Source organism: Theobroma cacao, chromosome 3 (assembly GCF_053813885.1).
Source record: "Theobroma cacao isolate CCN51 chromosome 3, ASM5381388v1, whole genome shotgun sequence".
Classification (NCBI taxonomy): domain Eukaryota; kingdom Viridiplantae; phylum Streptophyta; class Magnoliopsida; order Malvales; family Malvaceae; genus Theobroma; species Theobroma cacao.
This window is the reverse complement of record NC_142641.1, coordinates 18,749,943-18,760,036: the sequence shown is the minus strand read 5'-3', so window position 1 is coordinate 18,760,036 and position 10,094 is coordinate 18,749,943.

The window sequence follows — 10,094 nt, the reverse complement described above, 5'->3', positions numbered from 1 at the left end:
AATCCCATTATTGAATTTATTTTGAATTTTTTTTAAATTTTTTGATTAAAACAGATTGTAATAGATTGTTTATCTCTGGAAACATGGAACGAAAGCCATCCATTGTCAAGAAAACATCATTTATAGTCACTCATGCCTAGAAAAGCCTTATTACTCGGTTTAAATGCCTTTATAATCCCATTATTGAATTTATTTTCAATTATTTTTACATTTTTTTATTAAAACAGATTGTAATTGATTGTTTGCCTCGGGAAACGTGGAGCAAAAGCCATCCATTGTCAAGAAAAGTTCATTTATAGTCACTCATGCCTAGAAAAGCCTTATAACTCGGTTTAAATGCCTTTATAATCCCATTCTTGAATTTATTTTGATTTTTTTTTACATTTTTTGATTCAAACAGATTGTAATAGATTGTTTATCTCGGGAAACATGGAACGAAAGCCATCCATTGTCAAGAAAAGTTCATTTATAGTCACTCATGCCTAGAAAAGCCTTATTACTCGGTTTAAATGCCTTTATAATCCCATTATTGGATATATTTACATTTATTTTTAAAGTTTTTGATTAAAACAGATTGTAATTGATTGTTTGCCTCGGGAAACGTGGAGCAAAAGCCATCCATTGTCAAGAAAAGTTCATTTATAGTCACTCATGCCTAGAGAAGCCTTATTACTCGATTTAAATGCCTTTATAATCCCATTATTGAATTTATTTTGAATTTTTTTTACATTTTTTTATTAAAACAGATTGTAATTGATTGTTTTCCTCGGGAAACGTGGAGCAAAAGCCATCCATTGTCAAGAAAAGTTCATTTATAGTCACTCATGCCTAGAAAAGCCTTATAACTCGGTTTAAATGCCTTTATAATCCCATTATTGAATTTATTTTGAATTGTTTTTACATTTTTTGATTAAAACAGATTGTAATTGATTGTTTGCCTTGGGAAACGTGGATCAAAAGCCATCCATTGTCAAGAAAAGTTCATTTATAGTCACTCATGCCTAGAAAAGCCTTATTACTCGATTTAAATGCCTTTATAATCCCATTATTGAATTTATTTTGAATTGTTTTTACATTTTTTGATTAAAACATATTGTAATTGATTGTTTGCCTCGAGAAACGTGGAGCAAAAGCCATCCATTGTCAAGAAAAGTTCATTTATAGTAACTCATGCCTACAAAAGCCTTATTACTCGATTTAAATGCCTTTATAATCCCATTATTGAATTTATTTTGAATTTTTTTTACATTTTTTGATTAAAACAGATTGTAATTGATTGTTTGCCTCGGGAAACGTGGAGCAAAAGCCATCCATTGTCAAGAAAAGTTCATTTATAGTCACTCAAGCCTACAAAAGCCTTATTACTCGGTTTAAATGCCTTTATAATCCCATTATTGAATTTATTTTGAATTATTTTTATATTTTTTGATTAAAACAGATTGTAATAGATTGTTTATCTCGGGAAACATGGAACGAAAGCCATCCATTGTCAAGAAAAGATCATTTATAGTCACTCATGCCTAGAAAAGCCTTATTACTCGGTTTAAATGCTTTTATAATCCCATTATTGAATTTATTTTGAATTTTTTTTAAATTTTTTGATTAAAACAGATTGTAATAGATTGTTTATCTCGGGAAACATGGAACGAAAGCCATCCATTGTGAAGAAAAGATCATTTATAGTCACTCATGCCTAGAAAAGCCTTATTACTCGGTTTAAATGCCTTTATAATCCCATTATTGAATTTATTTTCAATTATTCTTACATTTTTTTATTAAAACAGATTGTAATTGATTGTTTGCCTCGGGAAACATGGAGCAAAAGCCATCCATTGTCATGAAAAGTTCATTTATAGTCACTCATGCCTAGAAAAGCCTTATAACTCGGTTGAAATGCCTTTATAATCCCATTATTGAATTTATTTTGAATTTTTTTTACATTTTTTGATTCAAACAGATTGTAATAGATTGTTTATCTCGGGAAACATGGAACGAAAGCCATCCATTGTCAAGAAAAGTTCATTTATAGTCACTCATGCCTAGAAAAGCCTTATTACTCGGTTTAAATGCCTTTATAATCCCATTATTGGATATATTTACATTTATTTTTACATTTTTTGATTAAAACAGATTGTAATTGATTGTTTGCCTCGGGAAACGTGGAGCACAAGCCATCCATTATCAAGAAAAGTTCATTTATAGTCACTCATGCCTAGAAAAGCCTTATTACTCGATTTAAATACCTTTATAATCCCAATATTGAATTTATTTTGAATTTTTTTTACATTTTTTTATTAAAACATATTGTAATTGATTGTTTGCCTCGGGAAACGTGGAGCAAAAGCCATCCATTGTCAAGAAAAGTTCATTTATAGTCACTCATGCCTAGAAAAGCCTTATAACTCGGTTTAAATGCCTTTATAATCCCATTATTGAATTTATTTTGAATTGTTTTTACATTTTTTGATTAAAACAGATTGTAATTGATTGTTTGCCTCGGGAAATGTGGATCAAAAGCCATCCATTGTCAAGAAAAGTTCATTTATAGTCACTCATGCCTAGAAAAGCCTTATTACTCGATTTAAATACCTTTATAATCACAATATTGAATTTATTTTGAATTTTTTTTACATTTTTTGATTAAAACATATTGTAATTGATTGTTTGCCTCGAGAAACGTGGAGCAAAAGCCATCCATTGTCAAGAAAAGTTCATTTATAGTCACTCATGCCTACAAAAGCCTTATTACTCGGTTTAAATGCCTTTATAATCCCATTATTGAATTTATTTTGAATTATTTTTATATTTTTTGATTAAAACAGATTGTAATAGATTGTTTATCTCGGGAAACATGAAACGAAAGCAATCCATTGTCAAGAAAACATCATTTATAGTCACTCATGCCTAGAAAAGCCTTATTACTCGGTTTAAATGCTTTTATAATCCCATTATTGAATTTATTTTGAATTTTTTTTACATTTTTTGATTAAAACAGATTGTAATAGATTGTTTATCTCGGGAAACATGGAACGAAAGCCATCCATTGTCAAGAAAACATCATTTATAGTCACTCATGCCTAGAAAAGCCTTATTACTCGGTTTAAATGCCTTTATAATCCCATTATTGAATTTATTTTGAACTTTTTTGACATTTTTTGATTAAAACAGATTGTAATAGATTGTTTATCTCGGGAAACATGGAACGAAAGCCATCCATTGTCAAGAAAACATCATTTATAGTTACTCATGCCTAGAAAAGCCTTATTACTCGGTTTAAATGCCTTTATAATCCCATTATTGAATTTATTTTCAATTATTCTTACATTTTTTTATTAAAACAGATTGTAATTGATTGTTTGCCTCGGGAAACATGGAGCAAAAGCCATCCATTGTCATGAAAAGTTCATTTATAGTCACTCATGCCTAGAAAAGCCTTATAACTCGGTTGAAATGCCTTTATAATCCCATTATTGAATTTATTTTGAATTTTTTTTACATTTTTTGATTCAAACAGATTGTAATAGATTGTTTATCTTGGGAAACATGGAACGAAAGCCATCCATTGTCAAGAAAAGTTCATTTATAGTCACTCATGCCTAGAAAAGCCTTATTACTCGGTTTAAATGCCTTTATAATCCCATTATTGAATTTATTTTCAATTTTTTTTTACATTTTTTGATTAAAACAGATTCCAATACATTGTTTATCTCGGGAAACATGGAACGAAAGCCATCCATTGTCAAGAAAACATCATTTATAGTCACTCATGCCTAGAAAAGCCTTATTACTCGGTTTAAATGCCTTTATAATCCCATTATTGAATTTATTTTGAACTTTTTTGACATTTTTTGATTAAAACAGATTGTAATTGATTGTTTGCCTCGAGAAACATGGAGCGAAAGCCATCCATTGTCAAGAAAAGATCATTTATAGTCACTCATGCCTAGAAAAGCCTTATTACTCGGTTTAAATGCTTTTATAATCCCATTATCGAATTTATTTTGAATTGTTTTTACATTTTTTGATTAAAACAGATTGTAATTGATTGTTTGCCTCGGGAAACGTGGAGCAAAAGCCATCCATTGTCAAGAAAAGTTCATTTATAGTCACTCATGCCTAGAAAAGCCTTATAACTCGGTTTAAATGCCTTTATAATCCCATTATTGAATTTATTTTGAATTGTTTTTACATTTTTTGATTAAAACAGATTGTAATTGATTGTTTTCCTCGGAAACGTGGAACGAAAGCCATCCATTGTCAAGAAAACATCATTTATAGTCACTCATGCCTAGAAAAGCATTATTACTCGGTTTAAATGCCCTTATAATCCCATTATTGAATTTATTTTGAATTATTTTTACATTTTCTTATTAAAACATATTGTAATTGATTGTTTGCCTCGGGAAACGTGGAGCAAAAGCCATCCATTGTCAAGAAAAGTTCATTTATAGTCACTCATGCCTAGAAAAGCCTTATTACTCGGTTTAAATGCCTTTATAATCCCATTATTGAATTTATTTTGAATTTTTTTTACATTTTTTGATTAAAACAGATTGTAATTGATTGTTTGCCTCGGGAAACGTGGAGCAAAAGCCATCCATTGTCAAGAAAAGTTCATTTATAGTCACTCATGCCTAGAAAAGCCTTATAACTCGGTTTAAATGCCTTTATAATCCCATTATTGAATTTATTTTGAATTGTTTTTACATTTTTTGATTAAAACAGATTGTAATTGATTGTTTTCCTCGGAAACGTGGAACGAAAGCCATCCATTGTCAAGAAAACATCATTTATAGTCACTCATGCCTAGAAAAGCATTATTACTCGGTTTAAATGCCCTTATAATCCCATTATTGAATTTATTTTGAATTATTTTTACATTTTCTTATTAAAACATATTGTAATTGATTGTTTGCCTCGGGAAACGTGGAGCAAAAGCCATCCATTGTCAAGAAAAGTTCATTTATAGTCACTCATGCCTAGAAAAGCCTTATTACTCGGTTTAAATGCCTTTATAATCCCATTATTGAATTTATTTTGAATTTTTTTTACATTTTTTGATTAAAACAGATTCTAATACATTGTTTATCTCGGGAAACATGGAACGAAAGCCATCCATTGTCAAGAAAACATCATTTATAGTCACTCATGCCTAGAAAAGACTTATTACTCGGTTTAAATGCCTTTATAATCCCATTATTGAATTTATTTTGAACTTTTTTGACATTTTTTGATTAAAACAGATTGTAATTGATTGTTTGCCTCGGGAAACATGGAGCGAAAGCCATCCATTGTCAAGAAAAGTTCATTTATAGTCACTCATGCCTAGAAAAGCCTTATTACTCGGTTTAAATTCTTTTATAATCCCATTATCGAATTTATTTTGAATTGTTTTTACATTTTTTGATTAAAACATATTGTAATTGATTGTTTGCCTCGAGAAACGTGGAGCAAAAGCCATCCATTGTCAAGAAAAGTTCATTTATAGTCACTCATGCCTACAAAAGCCTTATTACTCGGTTTAAATGCCTTTATAATCCCATTATTGAATTTATTTTGAATTTTTTTTACATTTTTTGATTAAAACAGATTCTAATACATTGTTTATCTCGGGAAAAATGGAACGAAAGCCATCCATTGTCAAGAAAACATCATTTATAGTCACTCATGCCTAGAAAAGCCTTATTACTCGGTTTAAATGCCTTTATAATCCCATTATTGAATTTATTTTGAACTTTTTTGACATTTTTTTATTAAAACAGATTGTAATTGATTGTTTGCCTCGAGAAACGTGGAGCAAAGGCCATCCATTGTCAAGAAAAGTTCATTTATAGTCACTCATGCCTAGAAAAGCCTTATTACTCGGTTTAAATGCTTTTATAATCCCATTATCGAATTTATTTTGAATTGTTCTTACATTTTTTGATTACAACAGATTGTAATTGATTGTTTGCCTCGGGAAACGTGGAGCAAAAGCCATCCATTGTCAAGAAAAGTTCATTTATAGTCACTCATGCCTAGAAAAGGCTTATAACTCTTTTTAAATGCCTTTATAATCCCATTATTGAATTTATTTTGAATTGTTTTTACATTTTTTGATTAAAACAGATTGTAATTGATTGTTTGCCTCGGGAAACGTGGAGCAAAAGCCATCCATTGTCAAGAAAAGTTCATTTATAGTCACTCATGCCTAGAAAAGCCTTATTACTCGATTTAAATGCCTTTATAATCCCATTATTGAATTTATTTTGAATTGTTTTTATATTTTTTGATTAAAACATATTGTAATTGATTGTTTGCCTCAGGAAACGTGGAGCAAAAGCCATCCATTCTCAAGAAAAGTTCATTTATAGTAACTCATGCCTAGAGAAGCCTTATTACTCGGTTTAAATGCCTTTATAATCCCATTATTGAATTTATTTTGATTTTTTTTTACAGTTTTTGATTAAAACAGATTGTAATAGATTGTTTATCTCGGGAAACATGGAACGAAAGCCATCCATTGTGAAGAAAAGATCATTTATAGTCACTCATGCCTAGAAAAGCCTTATTACTCGGTTTAAATGCTTTTATAATCCCATTATTGAATTTATTTGGAATTTTTTTTACATTTTTTGATTAAAACAGATTGTAATAGATTGTTTATCTCGGGAAACATGGAACGAAAGCCATCCATTGTCAAGAAAAGATCATTTATAGTCACTCATGCCTAGAAAAGCCTTATTACTCGGTTTAAATGCTTTTATAATCCCATTATTGAATTTATTTTGAATTTTTTTTACATTTTTTGATTAAAACAGATTGTAATAGATTGTTTATCTCGGGAAACATGGAACGAAAGCCATCCATTGTCAAGAAAACATCATTTATAGTCACTCATGCCTAGAAAAGCCTTATTACTCGGTTTAAATGCTTTTATAATCCCATTATTGAATTTATTTTGAATTTTTTTTAAATTTTTTTATTAAAACAGATTGTAATAGATTGTTTATCTCGGGAAACATGGAACGAAAGCCATCCATTGTCAAGAAAACATCATTTATAGTCACTCATGCCTAGAAAAGCCTTATTACTCGGTTTAAATGCCTTTATAATCCCATTATTGAATTTATTTTCAATTATTTTTACATTTTTTTATTAAAACAGATTGTAATTGATTGTTTGCCTCGGGAAACGTGGAGCAAAAGCCATCCATTGTCAAGAAAAGTTCATTTATAGTCACTCATGCCTAGAAAAGTCTTATAACTCTTTTTAAATGCCTTTATAATCCCATTATTGAATTTATTTTGAATTGTTTTTACATTTTTTTATTAAAACAGATTGTAATTGATTGTTTGCCTCGGGAAACGTGGAGCAAAAGCCATCCATTGTCAAGAAAAGTTCATTTATAGTCACTCATGCCTAGAAAAGCCTTATTACTCGATTTAAATGCCTTTATAATCCCATTATTGAATTTATTTTGAATTGTTTTTATATTTTTTGATTAAAACATATTGTAATTGATTGTTTGCCTCAGGAAACGTGGAGCAAAAGCCATCCATTCTCAAGAAAAGTTCATTTATAGTAACTCATGCCTAGAGAAGCCTTATTACTCGGTTTAAATGCCTTTATAATCCCATTATTGAATTTATTTTGATTTTTTTTCACAGTTTTTGATTAAAACAGATTGTAATAGATTGTTTATCTCGGGAAACATGGAACGAAAGCCATCCATTGTGAAGAAAAGATCATTTATAGTCACTCATGCCTAGAAAAGCCTTATTACTCGGTTTAAATGCTTTTATAATCCCATTATTGAATTTATTTGGAATTTTTTTTACATTTTTTGATTAAAACAGATTGTAATAGATTGTTTATCTCGGGAAACATGGAACGAAAGCCATCCATTGTCAAGAAAAGATCATTTATAGTCACTCATGCCTAGAAAAGCCTTATTACTCGGTTTAAATGCTTTTATAATCCCATTATTGAATTTATTTTGAATTTTTTTTACATTTTTTGATTAAAACAGATTGTAATAGATTGTTTATCTCGGGAAACATGGAACGAAAGCCATCCATTGTCAAGAAAACATCATTTATAGTCACTCATGCCTAGAAAAGCCTTATTACTCGGTTTAAATGCTTTTATAATCCCATTATTGAATTTATTTTGAATTTTTTTTAAATTTTTTTATTAAAACAGATTGTAATAGATTGTTTATCTCGGGAAACATGGAACGAAAGCCATCCATTGTCAAGAAAACATCATTTATAGTCACTCATGCCTAGAAAAGCCTTATTACTCGGTTTAAATGCTTTTATAATCCCATTATTGAATTTATTTTGAATTTTTTTTAAATTTTTTGATTAAAACAGATTGTAATAGATTGTTTATCTCGGGAAACTTGGAACGAAAGCCATCCATTGTCAAGAAAACAACATTTATAGTCACTCATGCCTAGAAAAGCCTTATTACTCGGTTTAAATGCCTTTATAATCCCATTATTGAATTTATTTTCAATTATTTTTACATTTTTTTATTAAAACAGATTGTAATTGATTGTTTGCCTCGGGAAACATGGAGCAAAAGCCATCCATTGTCAAGAAAAGTTCATTTATAGTCACTCATGCCTACAAAAGCCTTATTACTCGGTTTAAATGCCTTTATAATCCCATTATTGAATTTATTTTGAATTTTTTTTACATTTTTTGATTAAAATAGATTGTAATAGATTGTTTATCTCGGGAAACATGGAACGAAAGCCATCCATTGTCAAGAAAAGATCATTTATAGTCACTCATGCCTAGAAAAGCCTTATTACTCGGTTTAAATGCTTTTATAATCCCATTATTGAATTTATTTTGAATTTTTTTTACATTTTTTGATTAAAACAGATTGTAATAGATTGTTTATCTCGGGAAACATGGAACGAAAGCCATCCATTGTCAAGAAAACATCATTTATAGTCACTCATGCCTAGAAAAGCCTTATTACTCGGTTTAAATGCTTTTATAATCCCATTATTGAATTTATTTTGAATTTTTTTTAAATTGTTTTATTAAAACAGATTGTAATAGATTCTTTATCTCGGGAAACATGGAACGAAAGCCATCCATTGTCAAGAAAACATCATTTATAGTCACTCATGCCTAGAAAAGCCTTATTACTCGGTTTAAATGCTTTTATAATCCCATTATTGAATTTATTTTGAATTTTTTTTAAATTTTTTGATTAAAACAGATTGTAATAGATTGTTTATCTCGGGAAACTTGGAACGAAAGCCATCCATTGTCAAGAAAACATCATTTATAGTCACTCATGCCTAGAAAAGCCTTATTACTCGGTTTAAATGCCTTTATAATCCCATTATTGAATTTATTTTCAATTATTTTTACATTTTTTTATTAAAACAGATTGTAATTGATTGTTTGCCTCGGGAAACATGGAGCAAAAGCCATCCATTGTCAAGAAAAGTTCATTTATAGTCACTCATGCCTACAAAAGCCTTATTACTCGGTTTAAATGCCTTTATAATCCCATTATTGAATTTATTTTGAATTTTTTTTACATTTTTTGATTAAAATAGATTGTAATAGATTGTTTATCTCGGGAAACATGGAACGAAAGCCATCCATTGTCAAGAAAAGATCATTTATAGTCACTCATGCCTAGAAAAGCCTTATTACTCGGTTTAAATGCCCTTATAATCCGATTATTGAATTTATTTTGAATTATTTTTACATTTTTTTATTAAAACAGATTGTAATTGATTGTTTGCCTCGGGAAACGTGGAGCAAAAGCCATCCATTGTCAAGAAAAGTTCATTTATAGTCACTCATGCCTACAAAAGCCTTATTACTCGGTTTAAATGCCTTTATAATCCCATTATTGAATTTATTTTGAATTTTTTTTACATTTTTTGATTAAAACAGATTGTAATAGATTGTTTATCTCGGGAAACATGGAACGAAAGCCATCCATTGTCAAGAAAAGATCATTTATAGTCACTCATGCCTAGAAAAGCGTTATTACTCGGTTTAAATGCCCTTATAATCCCATTATTGAATTTATTTTGAATTATTTTTACATTTTTTTATTAAAACATATTGTAA